The sequence below is a fragment of the Rhinolophus sinicus genome, linkage group LG07 (genome assembly GCF_036562045.2).
Source record: "Rhinolophus sinicus isolate RSC01 linkage group LG07, ASM3656204v1, whole genome shotgun sequence".
Classification (NCBI taxonomy): Eukaryota; Metazoa; Chordata; class Mammalia; order Chiroptera; family Rhinolophidae; genus Rhinolophus; species Rhinolophus sinicus.
In genome coordinates this window covers 45,823,886-45,844,907 of record NC_133757.1, presented here as the reverse complement: position 1 = coordinate 45,844,907, position 21,022 = coordinate 45,823,886, and the positions used below count along the sequence as shown (strand labels likewise).

At 34.4% G+C, this 21,022-nt stretch overlaps 1 protein-coding gene across 6 annotated transcripts in view; it reads left to right on the top strand.

Annotated features, from left to right (window-relative positions):
• Positions 1 to 21,022, top strand: part of CTNNA3 (catenin alpha 3) — a 1,442,547-nt gene that overhangs the window by 164,911 nt on the left and 1,256,614 nt on the right. The window lies entirely within an intron of this gene.

The following is a 21,022-nucleotide window of genomic DNA, read 5'->3' as shown; positions in this document are numbered from 1 at the left end:
TCTTTGGTTTGTGGATAGATTTTTAAGAGGTCATCGAATCCAGTTCAGTAGTTATCATTTACACATGTGAAAATAGAGACTAGGAGGGTTGAAATAATGCTTCCTTTATTTCATGGCTGGTAAATTCATATCCAAGACTACAGTCTATGATCCAGGTCTTCAGATTCTTAATCCAGTACTTTTTTTGGGGAAATAATTGCTCCTTGAGCTGAATTAGGTAATTACAAATTGTATAATTATGTGGCTAGAGCAACAGATAAAGGACCTTGTATTTTGGCCATATGTGTTATGTTTCAGAATAGGAGGTCCCTGGGGCTGGGAGCCGAGTGGCATTGCAATCTGAGAAAGAAATATGAAGGATTTGGAGAAGGAATTTGGCAGTGTAAACCAAGAGAAAAGTACATGTTCCTCTCATCTAAACTAAATATCACGAAGAAATATAAGTAGAATGCTTTCCTTTATCATTTAACTCTTGGTAATTCTCTCAGTTTATGACTCTTTGGCTTTTATCCAGTGAGTGAGAAAGAGATCTAACTTTTTTCCTCAGAAGAGTTTTATTTTTTCTCTTTAAGTGCTAAACTAAAAACAAGTGCTTCCAATTGCTAGGCTTAACTTTGAGAGGATACTTATAATTGTTTTTATCAAGAGAATAGTCTTCTAGATTATTCTCTTATCAGTTTGGAGAAGGGCGATTCTGGGCTGGCTAGACTATTCACTACATCAAAAAGGTCTAGACGTGGGGGATGAAACCTGCACACTTGATCATGACCTGGATGTTTTTATACTTCTTTTTTTTTCTTTTATTTTTTTAAATACTTTTTCTTGATGTTGCCTTTGAAATCTCTGTTACTAGCAGATACAAATGGAAATAACGATCAGACTATTTTGGAAGGTTGATGAGTTCTACTAGCTAGTAATGAGTTCTATTTAGCTAACTATATAAAATACAAATGCAGCCTGCTATGTCTTACATTGGGGAATCATTAATCATCAATTTGTTCTCATTTTCCTCCTTAAATTGTTAAGAAAATAGAACTCTTGGGATCAAAACATCTTTATACGGGACATCACGTATGGATTGATAACACTGCACCACTACTATTATGGTTAGATTGTAAATTCAGTTATATCTGTTGAGGCTGTTTTATGATAAAGATTTTAAAATATATCAGACTATGGAAGAAAGATATATGCAAAACAGATCATTTCATTCTTAATCTATTTTGACAAAGGTAAATGAGAGAAGTTTGAGAGGTTAATTTTGAGACATTTAGGCTTCTATCCATATGGAGGGGCTAAAGTTTTAATTAGTAATTTGATAAGTACTTGAAAAACACAAAGCAAAAGCCAATTCATAGAGTTAATGTGTATTACCATATTGCAATAAAGACAAAAACAAATAGCATAATCAAATTCTGGAAGGAGTATGCTATTTGAGATTTGCAGGAGTAAAGAAAGTGTCACCAATTATTCTGTTTTGAAATTACTTTAGTAATTAATTTATTTCCCTAGATATTTGCCCATTTATTACGCTATAGTGCAGTGTTAATATTTCTCTTTGCAACTGCAATTATTATAGTTGTGCTCTGGGAAAAACCTATTAAAATATGTCCTTAATTTGCATGTCTATAAATCTGTTCCTAGGCTCATTTAAAAATGATTTGTTCATTTCTATATTTTTAACTCATTGATGGTATATAAATGATTTCCCTTTTATTATTTATAAGTTAGTAGAAAAAGGTTTTAAATAGTAAAAGCACACCAAAATTATATAGGCGAACTGATAGAATTAGATAAGAGCATTTAATTTACAATATTAGCATAGGATGTCAGTTGTTAATTACTGAACTACTGCATTTATGTGCTCTGGCTTTCAAATATCAGAGATATTTGATATCTTTATCCATATAGATGCTATGTATGAATGTTTATACTAATTGATTTTGGATTCTTATTTAGATATAGTATGATTAGTGATTTGCTTTTGTTATCCTCCCAACGGTTGTTCTCAAAATAGTAGACTAAGTTTCTGGGGGAGACCTGGGGGGGAAGAAGCAGATTTGGTGGAGAAGCTTTTTCTGTAGGAGCAGGGAGATGAACGGTAGACCTTGAGCCCAGTTTTCCTGGATCAGGTAACAGAACTAGAGCCAACTAACGGAGGTCTTTTATAATCATCACTACTTCTCTGCAAGTCTAGCCAACCCTAGGACTCAGAATTATCCTCATGTATACCTATGTCCAGAGAGGACAGCTCTCAACAGGTGGTGTCAACTGCAGCCAGGAATGGATGGATTTGAATCAGATCCCCAACTCACTGAGAAGTTTTCCTTGCTCATTTCATTAATTTAGAAATAATGAGACCCTGCACCTAATGGGGCTGAATATTTTGGATTCTAATTATTTTGTTCACTGTATATAAAAACAACATATATATATATATATATATATATATATATATATATATATATATATATGAAAAATATCTATAACCACTAAAAGCTGAGAGGAAATAGAAGCTCTTGAGAAAGCACTGGGATTTCTTAGTAGTAATAAACTTTAATTTTTACAAAGTGAAAGGGCCAAAACTTCATGAATTTAAGTAAGGCAGGGATGCTATCCGAAATGATATCAAACCATATGATATATTTAATCACAATCTTGCACTTTTTAGTACTGCCTGTCTCTGTCATATTATCTCTAGGAATATTCTGGAATATAGAAGCTTATTTGGGGCTTAGACTCAGTGGATTTCTAGGGTAGTTGTGTATGGAGACGATCGCCTCACTTTTGGGGGTGGAGAGTCCTGGAGGAACTATTTAGCTATGGCGTTGATGTGCCTAGTCATTCTTATTTTACTTGGACTTTTGCTAGAAGTAAGATTAGTGGATCTTTTAGGCATTTTTCAAAAGATGCCTGGTGCTTACAACGAATCAGGTAGAATAGAACTGGCTGTTACCATTAGTGACATACAGTAATTTTCTTAAAACTCATGAAGTGAAACCACCTGGTTTTTGTCCATTTATCTTAGATAGATGAAAAGTTAATTACCCTGCACTAAGTGAAATGGTAAGAAATGAATACTCTGTTTTAAAAATCAAGTTGACAGTCTCCTGATAACAGAAAATCTAGAAAAAAGTGCAGTTTCTTCCAATACACTGAACATTTTCAGCTTGGTGTATCATGAATGTGCTAACTGGTTAGCCAGTGAAATTGCCTATTTGTTTCAAGATCTTCTTAAAACTTTCTACTACTTACAACTGTTTACTATTACAAAGTCACACAAATTCCAGCTTTAATTATGTGTATTCCCTATATATATTGTTCATGGGGGAAATTGTTTATGAAGCGTTATATTTGGAAGTCAGAGAATCATTTCCCTAAATGAGTCTGTACAATTTTCTTACAGTTCAAAGTGATTTTTAAGGAGATATCAGGAACTTTGCTAATTCAGGTGAGGTCTGTGGACCGGCGGCACTGACATGGCCCAGAAGCTTGTTAGAAATGCAGACTCTCAGGCTTCATCCCTGACCTGCTGAATCCAAAACTCTGGAGACGTGGCTCAGCAACCCCCGCTTTTCCAAGGCCTCCAGGTGAATCTGATTCACGCTGAAGTGTGGGAATGTCAGCTGTCGGGGACAGGTATCTATCCTTGCTCCCTTCTACCTGCCGACTCTGACGTTCTTCCCAAGAGTATTGCTGCTGTGACCTGGGACCTGAAAACTTGAATCCCTAATTGTTTAGAAAGTGTATATGATCAATATTCTTTTACCTTACTTATCTGGGTGTTTATAACAATTCCCTACTGTTGAGAGGGGTTGGGAATGATAAAATACAGATATTTGCACTAGGTTAGGAATCCTGCAATGAGGAAAAAAAAATGATGAGAGCATTACAATGTGACAGCTGATGATTACGGTGATATTCCCCCTCCCCCCTCCACCCCAAGACTAATTCACATTTTACCCTGTGCCTGGTGAAGACATTTGACTCTGGCCACAATTGCTTTTTGCTGATTATACCATACAGGTGCTTTTTCATCCTGAAAAAAATGCATAAAATTATAATAAGTGTTAGAATGAAAACAACAACAACAACAAAACAATAGAAAACTCCTTTGAGAGAAAAGTTTCTTTGGAGACATGGACCAGTGTTTCAGGTGTTCAAGTGGAAGGAAATCAGGGCAGAAGAAGAGGTGACAGAAAAAGCAATTTGGTGAAAGTGCTTTTAATTTTATGGCAAAAATGACAGCAGTACACACACTCTTGGAATTTTAATACCCGAATTATAAAACAAAAAACCATGTTAGGCATTATAATTGTTTTCTCCTATTTATTACCTCCATAATGGCAATTTCCTTATTCATCAATTAGATTACAAGGGAATTTATCATTACAGTCTAGGGTAGGGTTCTTTTCAGTTTCCAAAATCTACTTTTCATTTTGTACAAGGAGTTTTCTTCTTTGAAAATGGTTTCTCACTTCCCTAAATTCCACCAGTAAGCCAGACGAACTGCTAGAACAAATGCTTGCTTTCTTCTTTTAGTCTTTGCCCCCTTCCCCAGACTTGCTATTTAGTGTTCCCTCTTAAATGAATTTTGAAATATTGTGTACTATTAAACAATTTCAAATAGCTTAAAAATACAGGATTTTATTACTTATAATGAATCTAAATTTCCTAGTATGTTTCCTTTCCTCCAGAGATATTTCCTTACCTGCTGTGTCTAGAAAAAGCAAATGTTAGACAACAGAATTTAAGGGAACAAAGAAGTATTTAAACAAATTTCCAAAGCGGTCCAACTACTCTTCCAAGTTCTCACTTTCTTGACACATTGTCAGTGAGAAAAGACAAAATGTTTCAAGTAGTTCAGATAACTTAGAGTTGCTGCAAGTTCCTACTGCTCTAACAGAAGTTTCTGCCATGGTCTTTTGTGTGGCCTTGACAGGTCAATGAAATGACAGAGGCTTGACAGACTTCACTGATATTGGAAAACAATAAAACCAATATATTCTATGGATGGAACATTAAATTCCAATCTTGTTCTCTTTGGTGGCTGTTCATGCGCTGGTTGAGAATCCTTTGGCATTTCTTTGAAACAATACCTGATAACGCTGCTCTCTAGACCAACAGTAATTTTCCTTTTCTTCTTCTTCTTTTTTTTTATGGCCAAACTTACAGCACAGTGCTTTTTAATTTCCCTACCTGGTCACTATATTGCTTGTAGATATTTTTCAATTTCTGAAGTAAGAAAAGTGATTTTTAAGAAACATATAGACAGTGCTTAGACATTAATAGAGATTTTACATCTCAATGTTAATCAATCAGGAAATTTAAATACTATTTTAGGTGATGCTTTTCTAAATTGGTCTGGACAAATGAAAGCTAGAATATTGTTTTATAAGCAGAGAAATCCTACAGTTGAATCTACCATTTTAACTCACTCCTTTAGGTCAAGTAAATTTCTCCAGTTAAATTGTTTCCCTTGCTTCCGGTTTCTCTCTTTCACAATGGTTATCATCCAAATATATTGCTTTATTTCTCTGCTTTGAAAGTGTTGTAGGTTCCCCATTGCTGGCAGGATAATATCATAATAATCTTCTTTTCACAGAATATAAATCTACCTGCAAATTAGTCCTAATGTTCCAGCATCATTTTCTGCTTCTCCTACTCATTTCTTTTGTGTTCCAACCTAATGGGACTTCTTGCTGGTCTCTGAACATTCTGTACCCTAGAACATTCATGCATTTGTTTCATGCCTTATGACCTTTGAGTAAAGTATCTTCCTTAGGGCCAGTGACACCCTATAATATAATGCCATGTTATTAACAGAGGATGACCCTAGGTCTCATGTATGCCAAGGTCTCTGGTCTTCAGGATCCTTCCCAGAAACAGGATATATCTCTGCAATGTGGGAGAGTATATAAGTTTCCACAAATCTCTCCTACCCATCAGAATGGCTACTATCAAAAAGACAAAACAAAAACAAAAACAAAAACAAAAAAAAACAAAACACCAAAAAAAAGTTGGCAAGGATGTGGAGAAAAATGAACCTGTGCACTGTTGGTGGGAATGCAAATTGGTGTAGCCACTATGGAAAACAGTATGGAGGTTCCTGAAAAAATTAAAAATGGAGCTAACACATGACCCATTAATTCCACTTCTGGTTATTTACCTGAGGAAAATGAAAACACTAATTTGAAAAGACACATGCACCTCTATGTTCATTGCAACATTATTTATAATAGCCAGGATATGGAAGCAATCCAAATGTCCATGGATAGGTCAGTGGATAAAGAAGATATTGGGTGAGTATACACAGACACACACATACACCATCACACTCAATGGGAATATTATTCAGCATTAAAAATAACAAAATCTTGCCATTTGCAACAACATGGATGGACCTTGATGGTATTATACTAAATGAAATAAGGCAGACAAAGAAAGACAAATACTGTGTTATTCAATTATATGTGGAATCTAAAAAATAAAACAAATGAACTAAACAAAGCAGAAAGAAACTCATAGATACAGAGAAAAAACTAATGGTTGCCACAGGGGAGGGGATAGGGAGGTTGGGTGAAATAGGTGAAGGGGATTAAGGGGTACAAACTTCCAGTTATAAAATAAATAAGTCATGGGGAAGTATCGGACAGCATAGCAAATATAGTCAATAATACTTTAATAACTGTATGGTGACACAAGGTAACTGGACTTATCATGGTGATCACTTCATAATGTATATAAATATTGAATTACTATGGTGTACACCGGAAACTAACATAATATTATAAATCATTTATACTTCAATTAAAAAAAAGAATAGGCAGAAAATTGCTTCTCAGAATAGAACATGAAATAAGGGAGTTATCAGGAAGCAGCATGGGCTGATAATTTCACTCTGCTAAAAGCAATAAAAATGGTCATAACACTTCTCTCTGTCCCTTTTCACCTCAGAATGGTGACTTGTGGCCTCAGTGACCCAGCTGTGGGTAGCAGATGATCTCTCTGCTTATTACAGAGTGAATGGATACCAGATTTAGGGCTTTACACCATTTGGTTCCTTTAAGAATCCTATCTTCAGATGGAGGGCAAGACAGATAATATCTAGACATTGCTTGCTACCATTTTTGATAGAAAGTCAAGGAAAACTAAGTCTTTAGTAGACTATTTTTTGCAGTTTTCTCCTCATCATAAAGGATCACAGAACAGCACTGGCCAAAGAGATGAAGCATTCCAGTTTTGCAGAGCCAAGAATACACTGTATTCCCTTCATATAGAATTAGGAATTTCCTATTTCTTGCCTGATCACCATCTCGTTTGTAGTTTCCTGATTCTTCATCCCCACGAAAGAGAATGCCTCTCTATTGAACTGTGTTCCAATAGTTCTTTTGTGTATATTTCTATTACAGAGGCTTCGTATTATGTATGTCACTGTTATTTGTTCACCTGTCTCCCTCACTAGCATGTGTCTCATCTGTCTTGGTATCACCAGCATGTTGTATTAAGTCTTAGGAAGAAAATTACTGAATACAATGATGATTATATGTATTTTGGTCTTGGAACAAAACAGTATTTAGAAATTGGCTGTCTGAAATCACAAAGAAAGGTATTTGGAAGTTTATACAGGGTACCTTGAAATCTTAGCAAATACTATATAGTCAGAATTCTTCAATTATCTTGAAGGTATTAATAAGGTATAATATTGAAACATTATTGCCAGAACCATTTTGAAAATGGGAATGAATTAGCTTATTTTATGTTGAAATTTTTATTCATGGTATTTGTAAGAGAAGCAAAAACTCGTATATAAACAGAGGGTACCAAAAAATGTATACACATTTTAAGGAAGGAAAAAACTGTATTAAAATTGTAATAATATATACTGGTGACAAAAGTTGAATACAAGTCACATTTGACTTCGGCAATTATAAGAGATGCTCAAAGTGGTTACCATCAACATCCAGACACTTCTGATTATGGCAAACTACTGCTTGAGCAGCATTGAATGAAGTGACACCTTTCTTAAAATATGTATACATTTTTTGGTACCCTCTGCATATCTATATATGTCTATATATAGATATATCTATATAAAGATATATCTATATCTATGTAAAGACATATCTCTCTATATAGATATATATGTATAAATAATAGGGCTATCATCTATCTATGTATATCTATCATCTGTCTCTACAGATGTATATATATCTCAACATTAAGGAGAGAATTGCCATATATAGCTGCTCATCTGCAATTTCTCTGTCATAAATAGCTTTCATTTCAGCTTTAGTGCTGTTTGGTTACAATGACAAAAGCATTGAATTGGAAGCTTGTTGAAGAATTTTATTATTTTTTAAAATCTGTTGTTGAATTGGGACTGAATGCTTGTTGATAGATGTTAACAGTAACTTGAAGGGTCTAGAAGTGGGCATCCATCTGTCTATTCACCTAAAGATCCTCATCAGGAGCACACTGAGAGAAAATGTGTGAAGGTGGGAGGAAGTAACAGAACACTCATTAGGGCTGATTGGATTAATAACATTTGAACCAAATTTCATAGGTCTGCTAATTTTTTGAGTTTTTACTGATTTTCCTAACTGGAACAGCATTTGTGCTATCTTAATAAAAAGACACAGAAAGATCTATGTATGAAATTTAGAATGTACAGAGGGTGCCAAAAAATGTATACACATTTTAAGAAAGGAAGAAACTGTATTAAAATTGTAATACAATAAATGATGCTAGCATTCATTTGATTAACACCATCTTTTGAGCGAATATCATACTGCACATTGCTACAGTAATTCAATTCAACTTCGAAAAGTAATACATAGATAACATCTCTTAAAATGTGTATTTTTTTTTGGCACCCCCGGTATTTCAAAGGGAATACGATATGTGCAGTCTCCATCAGTAATTATTTCTAGGCACTTCTATTTTTGATAACGATAGTTATTTGTGAGAACTGAATGTCCCCAACCTTCAATTATTCAGCAAACATTGATTGAGCACCCATTATGTGCTAAGTGCTGTTCTTGGCATTGTTTGTATGTATCTGTTCTATGAATCTGAGGGAATAATATACACCATCATCAATCATCACAGTAATGTTAACTTTGTCTCATGTACTGCAGTTGTTACTGGCTCATTTCTTTTTTTCTTTTTTTGCTCTTGGTTCATTTCTTTATGTGATATGTTTAGTTGAGGAGAAGTTGCAATAAGACATTAAATTAACATTCAGGTTCCTGTTTTGAATTTGATTTAAAACTAAAGAAGACTTTAATGTATATTATTTCTGAATTAGATAAGACTCTATCTTGGGAATACAACCCAAACTAGGTTTTGCTTTCCTCTAAGTTGCCTGTTCTTAGGCTGACTTTCTTCATTAGGTAGCAAAAAGAGCTCCCAGAAACCCCAGCCTTACATCGTTCTTGTTTTTCATCAGCTCACAATTACCTTCTTCCTCTATATATGAGTAAGTTTCACCAAACACTCTGATTGGCTTTGCCCGGGCCATGTAAAACCCTGGGCCAAGATGTTCTGATTAAACCTGGTCTTGGGGCCATCCCTGAGGAGAGAAAGATAAGGTGAAAATATCACTAGCCTTTATAGAATAGAGGGAAAGGCAGTGTGCTTAATGGGGAAAAAAAGGGTGCTGTTTCCTGAAGAAGGACTAAAAGATGTTGGCAGGCAAAAACAACAGATGTCTACCACAGAGATATTTAAAACTTAATTGTTTTTGTGACTTATCTGAAGAAACATCCTAAACATAGTGAAAGTTACCTAGAATATTATATCACTTTGCAAAATAAATTTGACCAAAGAGTGTAAAATCAGGAAATTCTGAGTTATATTAGAAATCACCTTTATTCAAAATATTAAATATCTTTTTTTCTTTGTTGAATGACTTGACATTTTAGAAAGAACACTTCTCTGTTTCTCTTTGATATATTTTTTGGTAACTTTAAATACTGATATAATTTCAAAATTACAAAAAAGTTGCAGGAATAGTATGCGGAACTTTTGTTTACCCATATACATTTTTACCCAGATTCATTAATTATTTATATTGTGTACCATTACTTTGTTATTCTCTCTCTCTCTTTCTGAACTTTTTGAGAGTAAATTGGAAACACCATGCTCCTCTACCACTAAATACTTCATTGCGTATTATTAAGGACACGGCTATTGTCCAGAATAACCTCAATATAGTTATCAAAATCAGGAAATTTAACACTGACATAATACTATAATCTGAATTAGAGCCTGTACATATTCAAATTTTGTCAGTTATCCCCAAATGTTGGCTATTTATCTCTACACAATCCATGATCCAGTCCAGAATCACACATTGCATTGAGTTTTCTTGTTTTCTTCTTTTTATTTTTTAAAGTTTATTGGGGTGACAATGGTTAGTAAAATTACATAGGTTTCAAGTGTACAGTTCTGTAATACATCATCTATATCTCACATTGTGTGTTCACCACATTGTGTGTTCACCACCCAGAGTCAGTTCTCCTTCTATCCATATATTTGACCCCATATACTCTAATCTACCACCCTTCTCCCCCCTTACCTTCTGGTAACCACTGAACTATTGTCTGTGTCTATGAGTTTTTGTTTCTTTGTTTGTCTTGTCCCTTTGCTGCTTTCAGTTTTATATCCCACATATCAGTGAAATCATCTGGTTCTCGACTTTTTCTGTGTGATTTATTTCACTTAGCATAATAATCTCAAGATCCATCCATGTTGTCGCAAATGGCACTATTTCATCTTTTCTTATGGCAGAATAGTATTCCACTGTTTTCTTGTTTCTTTAGTCTCTTTTAATCTCGGAGATTCTCTCAAATTTTCTTTGTGTTACTTGACTTTATTATTTATTTACGAGTACAGGCCAGTATGAGGAACTATTTGAAATAATGTCCTCCAATCTGGGTTTGTCTCATGTTTCATGAGTAGAGTTAGGCTATGAATTATTTCATAGGAATAGGAAAAAAGTGATCGTGTGTCCTCAGTATGCATGTGATGTTGGGTTGTCTCAACATTAGTGTTATAACACATATAGACACACACACACACACACACACATATACGTCTATATTTCTTTAAAAATTGTGAGTTTATTCTGATCTCACAAATATCAGTACATTTATTTAGCATGACTCCCCTCTTTTTCTTTTTTTTTCCCCCCAAATTTACACAACATGCCTACCACCTTGTTAGTCACTCTGGAGAATTCAGGAAGAGTAGGAGAAAATACCTGTGTCAGAAAAGTCTGTTAATCTGATTAACTTCTTTCACTTGGTGATGAAAAACATAATTTATTAAGATTTGTAAGCAATATAAGAAGAAATCAATGTTCAGTTTATTAAAGAAACCAAAAAGAGGTTGTTGTGTAAATCAAGTGCTTAATGTACCTGAAAACACAAAGCCCATGAGGTGTAGAGTGGTGTACGTGGTCCCTGTGTGACTCCTGGAAAGGTGCCCTTGTGGTTAGTCTTCTGAAGCTGATGTATTATTGTACTTGCGGCATGTTTACTTTTCAAATACAATCTCTAAGAATATTAGAGCAGATGCAGGTTGGTCTATGAAAACACCACTGAAATACTGATTTGTAGAAAAAATTAACTTCATGAATTATCTGTGAAATTATAAAAGTCTCCATGGCTGAATTTATGATGCAATGTTTTGTTTTATACTGGCATTCCTCACTGTTACATGTAACATCTTGTATCCTACAAAGTAGCAGTAGTATCTCAAAATTTTTAGTTCTTTTATTTTAGTATTAACCCATGTTACATGCTCCCTAGATTTCATTGATGACTTTTGGTTTAGATAATTGATAACAATTCAGCTTCTTTCGTTTCTACTCCTTAGACTTTCTTTAGTGAAGAGGAGCTGTCAGGCAGTGTTCTAAATTATAACATATAGATTATGTTATTTCATTATGAAGCAGAGACATTTATTCATACACTGTATCTGTGGCATACTCCACTATTTCATAGTAAACGAATTGGAAATACTTTTCTTTAAAATAATAACAACAAAAAACTATTAATTATTAACTAATGATAAAAGACAATCTTTACTTCAACTGAGAGTCATTAGCTCTTGAACAATAAACATTGTTCTCCATTAGTAATAAGAAGGGCAGAGTCAGCCGTTATATGTTACCATTTGGTTTAATATCTGATAACAATATTCCATGTTCTGAGAAAGTAATTAAATAAATATAATGATAGTTAACTCATGAAGAACTTATGTGCCAGGAAACATTCTAAGTGTGTTAATACTTAGTTTATGTAATCCTCCTAAAAATCTTATGATGCAGATACTAATAGTCTTCCAATTTTCAGGTGTAGCACAGAGAAGTTTAATTACTTTGCAAAGTCAAATAGCTAGAAAAGGCAGAGCTGGGATTTGAACTCAGGAAATCTGCCTTGTGAGTCCAGAGGCCTAATAAGTTGTCTCTACTCAGTTATCAGTTAGACTAACTTTTTGCTGCAAAGTTTTGGTGCTATGCTATATTATAGAGTAATTTATAATTTAGACACTTTTAAAGATACTATTTGAATAATAATTTAAAAATTCATCCTATCATGCATAATTTGTACAATAGTCATTTGTTAATTCTTCTTAAATTTGTTTAGGGGATTAAAAATTCAAACTGCACAAATAGATTTAAATCTTTTTCATTAGTAGAAATAAAATGCTGCTGGTTTGTTAGTTGATATTGTCTTTTAATGTATCCTGTTTAACCCTGAAGGGACACTAGTATATTAGATATGTGCTTAATTTAAGGAAAGGAATTTTATGAATATAGCCACTACACTGTTATTTTTATAAAAGAATGAAATTTGAATCATAACTCTAGAGTATTTCAGTTGGCACATATGTTCCCTGGCAAAGGAAATATTAAAATTACATTGGTTTCTGAATTTCTGAGGACAAATTATTTTTCTGGTATTCATTTACATTTTCCCTGAATATGAGAAAGTGCTTAATTTATTTACAGTTGATGACAAAATGACTCTAGAGGCATATATAGAAGATTGAAAAAAACTCCTTTTGGTTTGAAGGCAAGGGTGATGCATGTTACAGTATTACCCTGTCTAATTAGATAATCCATTAAAGGTTTATTCCGTTAAATGTGTTCATTGTTCCATTTTATGTAAATGGAGACACAGTACGTGGTGTAGGAGAACAAGTGCTGGGTTAGTCCTTTAGTCCTATTTTCCAAACATTAGACTCGAAGTCTTAAATATAAGTCATTTAACATCTGAGGCTCAGTTTCCTCATTTGCAAAAAGGGGCTAATAATACCGTCCCTTTACTGCATGTAGTTCTCCTGAGGACTGACTGAAGCAATGTATGTAAATTTATTTTTAAGCATTTTCTGACATGTTATTTAAGGGCACAGTCAGTGTCTTCATTCATGAAGATAGACATAAAATTTAGTTTAGCTTTATAAAACATTATTTTTTAAATTATTGAACTCTCTCTGTATTAGCAGCTTTATTGCAGTATAATTAATACCTCATAAATTCACCCATTTAAAGTATTTCAATTAAGTTATTTTAATAAATTTACATAGTTCCACAACCCATTATCACAATCCAAATTTGGCAACATTTCTATCACCCTAAAATGATCTTCTATGCCCATTTGAAGTTAGTCCCTGTTTCTACCTCTAGCCCCAAGGCAGCCACCAATCTTCCTTATTCATTTATGGTTTACCTTTTCTGGACATTTCGTATAAATGGAATCATGTAATATGTGGATGTTCTGTCTGGCTTCCTTCATTGAACATAAAGCTTTTAAGGGTCATTCATATTGTAACATGGATCAGTGCTTTTTTTTCTTCTTTATTGCTGAGTAATATTCCATTGCAAGGATATACTACATATTGTTTATCCATTTATCAGTTGATGAACATTTATGTTATTTCCACTTTTTGGACATTTGAATAATGTTGCTAGGATCTTGTGTACAACTTTTTGTGTGGGCATATGCTTATACTGATATTCGGATGGATCTTGAGATTATTATGTTAAACAAAATAATTGGTCATGTTTTTTACTGAACAAGTTTTTTAGATGTGAAGAGAAACTGCTATCATTTTGTTTTCATATTTAAGGAAAAGATTCTAATATATATTTGGGGAAATATTGCATGTAAGTATCATTTAATATAAATATGGTGATGGCAAGTCTATATGGTATTGGTAAAAATCAGGATTAAATATAATGCTTTCAACTTTTCTTTATGTTGGTGATGAATAATGATATAGTAGATCATGTTTTTGGCTACTAAGGGCAAATAAGCCAATTTTATAGAGTTTTTTTTATTTATATTCTTATGATAGCTTTTCAGTGTATCAGTTCTTTGCCTAATATTTGCCTGCTGAGCATGAAAGGCACTTTTGAGCTAAGTAGTAATTAAAAAAAAAAAAAGCAAACATTGGCCCAGGGGATGTGCTTTCTCTAAAATTAAGTTGAATAGATACAGTTGCTGTAAACAATATTTATTGATACTTGATGCTCCCTCCCTGTATTTTTATTTGAGTTAGTAATCAGATTCCTGTTTGACTAATGTCCTAGAGGGGAGAATCGTCATTGTAATATAGACATTATAATGCACAACCGGCTGAGTCATACTAGATCAAAATGACCTTAGCCAGTATTACGCAGGAATACTTTAAGATTTTGGACAACTACTCTTTCCTTGCCAAAAGTTAACTCTGTGTAGATACTGTGTAGTGCTAAGATTCCTAGGGCATATTGGCATATTTCTTTTTTCTTTTTCTCATTATCTTTCTTTTTATTAGCTTCAGGTGTACAAAACAATGTAATAGTTAGACATTTCACCCCTTACAAAGTGATAACCCTTCTCCCTCAATCTATTGCCCCTCTGACATCGTATATATCTATTACAATTCCATTGACTTTGTTCCCTATGCTGTACTCCATGCTGTCTTCCACTTTATGGAAGATTTTCTGTATTTTACAACACTTATATGAGATGCTGTTTGACAGCAATGCCTGCCTCCCAGGCTGATTTAGCGAATGGGCTTCCCATTGTGGTCACAACTTTGACAACTTAAAGGAGGATAGGTAGGTAGAATGGAGGTTTTGGAATGAGGTCTGAGCAAATGCTCAACTGTTGGGAAGATTTTATGTTTCCGATCAGATATGAATGAAGAACAACAAAACATTTATGGTTTGCTTTGAGATTAACATTATATGGATCTCATGTTAATTCTGTGGCCAGATTCCTTAAGTTATTTACTACCAGTCAGGTAATTAGTAAGTACCGGTAATAGGCATTATTTCCTAACTTTATCATTCTCAGTGGTTTAATCAGAAGTAAATGAAACCTCTCAGATTTCATTTATTGTTACATTTCTCAAAATATATACCATGACTATTGGGATTAAAATTTAAGTCTTTTTTTTCCTATCTTTTTCATACAGTACTTTAAAAAGTTGTTCCCACTACTTTTTCTCTCTCTTTTGCTCATTTTCCACTGGGGTATTTTGTCACAGTTCATTTTTGCTAATATTTAATAAAATCCTTCCACTCAGTTCAGACAAGCACTGAAATCAGATCTCAAAGTGGGAGAAAACAAAGGAGACCTGTTTTGCCATCTGAGAGAGAGGAGGGAAGATGGCATGTTAGCACGGCAGAAAGAGATGGACGTGGAGGGGGTTTTGGAGCCCAAGACTTGTGTGTGATGTAAGTGCTGTGCAGGAAATATTTTGGCTCAGAAGAATTTCCAATAGTTGAGAACAAGAGTGAAGTTAAATAAATGAAATTCAATGTCTAAATATAAAAAGTAAGAGCTCTTTATGCTTTAGTTCAGAAACTACAAATAAGTTGTATATTTTTAGAAGTACCTTCCTTAACAGTGCATGGGAATTTAGGTATTCATAATCAGGGATAACATTACACCCAATTTATAAAAAAAGTATTTTTTTTTAATTTTGGAACTTAGTTAACATTATCATGTACTTACATTGTACATTAGAGTTTCTGAGTGCCTTTTTCTTCATTTAGCCTTTAAGTCTTCAAAATCATGTTAAGACATAAGCAAGTCAGGTGATATTTTCATTATGTGTTGTTTTAAATATCCCCTGACTTTCCTGAGTGCACCTTGGAGGCCACACTCATATTTAAGCTCTACTGCAAAGGCTTGTAGATCTCACTTGCATGGCTGCGAGACTTCTGCTCTCCTCCAGCGCTCCACAAGTTATATTTGAGACCCTGCAGGGTGTGTTCCCACCTGGCACTGTGGTACCTACCACACCTGCTGCCAACCCCTCTGTGGTAATTCAGTTCTTGGACAGAGCTGTGGTGACCTGGTGGTGGTGCGACACGGAACTCAGAATGCTGAAGTTGGACTCCCAGACATAGTTTAGATGAATGGGGTGGGGAACAGGGAAGGGTGGGTGGGGAGTTGAGAATTGTCCAGTATATTATTACTTCTTCCTTTACCCTAGTGTTTCTAACTACACACACATATGAATTTTTACAGTCAAAAGGTAATAGTGCAACCTTTATCCTATGAATGTTTGTGAAGAAGGCTGGAAACCACTGCTCTAATAAATGCATGGTCACTTAAATGTTCTGGGTCTCTACAAAGATGTGAGACACTTCAAAAATTATATTTGGTGCAAAATTCCTCGTCATGTTCTTTGTACTTTCTAAATGAAAACTTCTGGGGTTAAAAAAAATAAAAAAGTATCATTCTTGCATAAGCGAATTCTGGACAGATGGAGATGCCCCTTCTTGTCCACTGTGAGACAATGGGCAGATGGCTGGAACCACGGGAGGCCTGGGAAGCTATTATTCTATACTAAGGTCATAGAATATAAGCTACATAAAGCTAACCATCTCTTCCGCCTCTTTTTGTAGCACTTCACATTCAGAAAAACAACCAAGTGTCATCCAAATAACTGAAAGGAAATTTAAATTTTTACTAGTTTGTGTTATCAGATAGCCACAGGGGAATAATTGCATATAACACTGTAAAGCTGTCTTAAATCATTTTTCCCATTCTCTCATTTTTAAGCTCTCTCACATGCAGCAGCTACAGAGCTGTTCCACTGAAAACTCTCAGAAAGCTCTTTCTCTAACCCAGGTCATATGGATTTCCTATATTTCTTCCCTTTCCTTTCTGGCTCAGGGTTTTATTATATAAGATGAACCTAGCCTCAGGGACCTGATTCAGTTTCCCTGCTCCCCCAGTGCTCTGAGCCTGGGTAATAGAGGAGAGCTTGGAAATTTGTTTTAAACAACAATCTATTCTCTTAGAGGATCCAGAAGTTTATAAACTCAATATTTTTTCTTTTTCCCACAGAACAATAAAAACCAGATCTATGAAAATATTGTTGCATATATTGTGTGAATGATGAATGAAGATAGCTGTTTATTACCTCACATATGTTTTTAAAGATGTTTTAGAGAAATCACCAAACCATCTTAATACCAAGGATAACTTTATTTCTCTTAAACAATGAAAAAAACTCCTTTGGAATTGTAACTTCTATAAGTGATAAGTTTTCCTATATATCAAGTTGGCTACTAAAAAGAAAAGAGCCATATATGTGGCTTGCCACAGTGATGTATAGCTTACTTTGTCTTCACCATTTTTTTCTTTCCACCAACTTTTAATTTATGCTAATTTGTGTTTTATGTATCTTTATAAGCCGCTCTATATCCTCTTTGGAAAAGGTGATGTATAAATATATAAATAATGATGAGGAGCAGAACAGCAACGTCTTTTACACAAGTATAGATTTATCTTAATTTTGTAGAATTTAATGGTGCAAACAGTAAGGAATCAGTTAGTGGTCCTTAGTATTGGAGAATTAATCCTGACTTAGAAAGCCAGTCTGACATTAGAAGGAACACAAATTCTCCAGTAGTGGATGAAAAAGTTAAAAAAAAAACAAAACCTTAGAGAGTATTTTTACCTCTATGTTGCCTATCTCTCAGCTTTTAGTGAACATCACTGTTTAATATTAGAGGTGGTTTATTGCTTTATTCATTATAATCAGTGCTTTGCACACTGCTGCCATTGAGTACATATCTACTCAGTACATCTCTACTGGCTGACTGCATATTTGAATTTATTGTTAACTGATCATTGAATTCCAAGATACACCTGCCATATAGGTTAGTGAGGTTGAGTGGAATGAAAACTCCTTAAAATTCAAGAACCATATTCTAGTTTTGGTTCTGAATCTATAGTATGGTTTAAGTTGGTTTTGGTGCCAAATAATTATCAGTTAGTACTTGTTATGAGACCAAGTCCTGCAATAATATTAATTTATAATAGGCAAATGAGTTTCAATCCCAATTCTGCGCTTTATCAGTATGAGGTAATCTCTCTGAATTTTAGTTTCCTTAGCCGTAAAGTTGGCAGAGTAATAATTTCTTTCCAGGACTGTTGTGAGGATTAAATAGCATAATACATATAAAGCTGGGGTAGGTCCTGAGCAAATTAGCTTCCTTTATCTTCCTGTTGAATAAATGAGAGAAGAAATGAATGAGAACCTGTTTAGAAACATTTTAAACAAATCATTTAGTACATTAAAAGTTAAGGACAAATTAAGAAAAGTTAAATTTATTAAAAATTAAGAGAAATTAAATTTATTAAGAAATGTAATAAAATGAAGTAAGGAATACATTTCAAGATTTACCTGAAAAGTTCATGCTTTTTCCATTACACTGCACTGTCTCCTTATGGAAGCATTTACACACAAATGTATATATAGTAAAAAACAAATAGATCCACTTTTAGCAGATCATAAGAGCTATGTTGCTCTTCAAGAAGCTCATGGCTAAGCGTTGAACTTAGTTATAGCAGTTCTTACATGTTAAGGTTTTCTGATATAATTTCTATCACATATCTTCATTTGTTGATTTTTAGTTTATTCTTGTTTTAGTTCTTATTTTACACATGTATTTATCATACACTGCTTTAAATCTTTTTAAAGATTAATAGGATAAATTGATAAAAATAAAATGATAAAAATTAATAAAAATAAATGCAATATCATTAAAATAAAAATTTTCTTTAGTGTGCCATGCCATGCGAACATCTGACTAACAGGATTCAGCACTTTGGGTTCTGTATTGGCAGGGATCCTTCGATTATGGAAATTATTGCACTGTCTTTACTAGACATTTCAAGAATTAACTAGACAAAACATCCTGGAAAACTTCAGAGACTCAGATAGCTGACAAAAACTCCCATTCCTTAACTATGTTTAGTTTAAACTAATTAAAAGGTTAGTATGAAAGAAACTAATATTGGCTTCTAATGAACTGTCAGAGGAGCAGCTTCTGTGGACAAAACTTTTTGATGACTTGTTTGTCATTGGATGTGGTTTATTCTAAGTAAACTAATGCAATAATTTTAAGTATTAAAATGGTTTCCAAAGAGCTTGCAACGAACACATGAATATGATGGATAAGCTCACAGTTAGATAATAGCAATATTGTTCCAATTGATCCCACCAGAAAGGAAAAAGAAAAAGAAAACAAGGTAGTAGGGCAGTGATTGATGGACAGGGCTTCACATGTCAAAAAGGGCTAGAGATGCTGTTTCTGAGTGAGGGTTTTCAGTTCTACAAAGCACCTAATGCTTGCAGCTTCTCCTTTGAAAGTACTTTTATGGAAATGGTGAGTCTGTAGAATTTCCAGATGTATGTTTTGCATGTAATTTCCATGGACAGAGCATGCATAGATAACAGAAATTAAAATGTACTGTTTTTTTAATATACTGTATTCTATTTTTTCTTTTTTTTAAGATTTTATTGGGGAAGGGGAACAGGACTTTATTGGGGAATAGTGTGTACTTCCAGGACTTTTTTCCAAGTCAAGTTGTTGTCCTTTCAATCTTAGTTGTGGAGGGTGCCGTTCAGCTTTAAGTTGTTGTCCTTTCAGTCTTAGTTGTGGAGGGTGCAGCTCAGCTCCAGGTCCAGTTGCCCTTGTTAGTTGCAGGGGGCGCAGCTCACCATCCCTTGCGGGAGTCGAACTGGCAACCTTGTGGTTGAGAGGATGCGCTCCAACCAACTGAGCCATCTGGGAGCTCAGCAGCAGCTCAACCTAAGGTGCCGTGTTCAATCTTAGTTGCAGGGGGCGCTGCCCACCATCCCTTGCGGGAGTCGAGGAATCGAATTGGCAACCTTATGGTTGAGAGCGCACTGGCCCATGTGGGAATCGAACCGTCAGCCTTCAGGGTTAGGAGCATGGAGCTCCAACCACCTGAGCCACTGGGCCAGCCCCAAAGTGTACTGTTTTGTATTTGAAAGATTGCAGGAGAGGGGTGATGGCCGGTGGAAGAGGTGGTATATTTAGCTAAAGTTTTGTGCTAGATCTTCCAATTAACGTCTTACAATTCTTAAGAGCTACATAAAGTAGATGTTGACCTTGCTTTATTGGAAAGAATTATAGTTCATAAAGGAAGGGAAAGAAATTTCAAGAGATTATTAAACTTCTTTTTTTATTTTCAGAAGGCTGTGAAATACAGCATCTAGTTCTGGATATGGGGCACAAAATAGAGTCCTTTGGATTAGGATTTAAGGAACAGTTAATGCATACTAGAAAGGTCTTAAGAAGAAGATTGAATTTCTCGACCAGGTTCTGCCACTAAATTGCTTTGTGACCTTAGGCAAATCTGGGTTTTAGTCTCTTTATAGATTGTCCAGATTTGAAATCTAAAATTTATATGAAAATCTTTCATTTTATCATGCAGTCATTCCCCTTGAATTTTCAATGTTTTTATGGACAGGAAATTGAAATGTTTTTCTCTGTACCTAAAATACATTAGAGACTTCCAATTCATATCTGTGACATATTCTGAAACAGAGTGGGAATTGATTGCTTCATGAGTTCTGGGAAGTATTTCAATCAGGGGAGAGGCACTCTCTAGAACCGTGGTAATAACGGCTTGATGTCAGGTTAATGGATTTATTATTTGGTACCTCCAAAACTCTGAGGTTTTGGGAT